Source organism: Thamnophis elegans, chromosome 2 (assembly GCF_009769535.1).
Source record: "Thamnophis elegans isolate rThaEle1 chromosome 2, rThaEle1.pri, whole genome shotgun sequence".
NCBI classification, from domain to species: domain Eukaryota; kingdom Metazoa; phylum Chordata; class Lepidosauria; order Squamata; family Colubridae; genus Thamnophis; species Thamnophis elegans.
In genome coordinates, this window is record NC_045542.1 from 30,384,586 (window position 1) to 30,385,477 (window position 892).

Here is an 892-nt window from a genome sequence, read left to right on the forward strand (position 1 = left end):
TGAAAACACAATTCCAGCAGCTGTTAACATGTGTAAAATTAAATATGTATTGTATTCCCTTTGAAATGCCCAACCAAATATTATTGGTTTTAAATCCATATCTTGCTTTACCATTGCTTCTAACCATGACACCACTGACTCTTGAATAGCTACTTGGTCTGTCCTAAGTATTGAACCTAATTCATATGTTTCTGTTTTTTGAACTGAGGAATAAATTTCAGAAAAAGAAATCTGTATTGCTCTGTGAATCTACCTATTACATTCATTCTTGATCTAACTTCTTAGATGGAAAACTATATAGTTCCTGTTTGTTGGGGGACATCCTTCCTGAAAAGACTGTACACTGTTGGGTGAAAACAGGGGTCCCTTCTGTTACCTGTAGTGTAGTCTTCAGCTTACAACCACAATCAAGTCCAATATGGTTTTATTTCTTCTGCAGTTAGTATTATTTAACAGAATGAAGAGGCAACAGAGTATGACCTCTAGGACAGTCATCTTTCCTATGCAAGTAGCTGTTTTATTGCTTTGTGTGCTTGTTTCATCCTTAATATGGTAGTGCAAGCAATTGAAGTCTTCCTTTCTGTATCTCTTTGTGCAGGCCATTCATTGGAGCAAGGTGATCAGTGGGTGACTTCAACCAGAGGTGGGTTCCTACCAGTTCGCACCTATTCGCTAGAACCGGTTCGTCAAATCTACCAAACCGGTTAGAAGAGGTTCCACCAGTGGACCCAGAAAGCAGGCCACACCTACAGAAGAGGTTCCAAAATTTTTTGAAACCCACCACTGACTTCAACACACAAAAGAACAGTAATCTTTCTTTTCTATTATTTTGTGTGCTGGTTTCATCCTAATGCAGTGCATGCAATGAAAAAGTTCATTTCTGTGTCTCTTC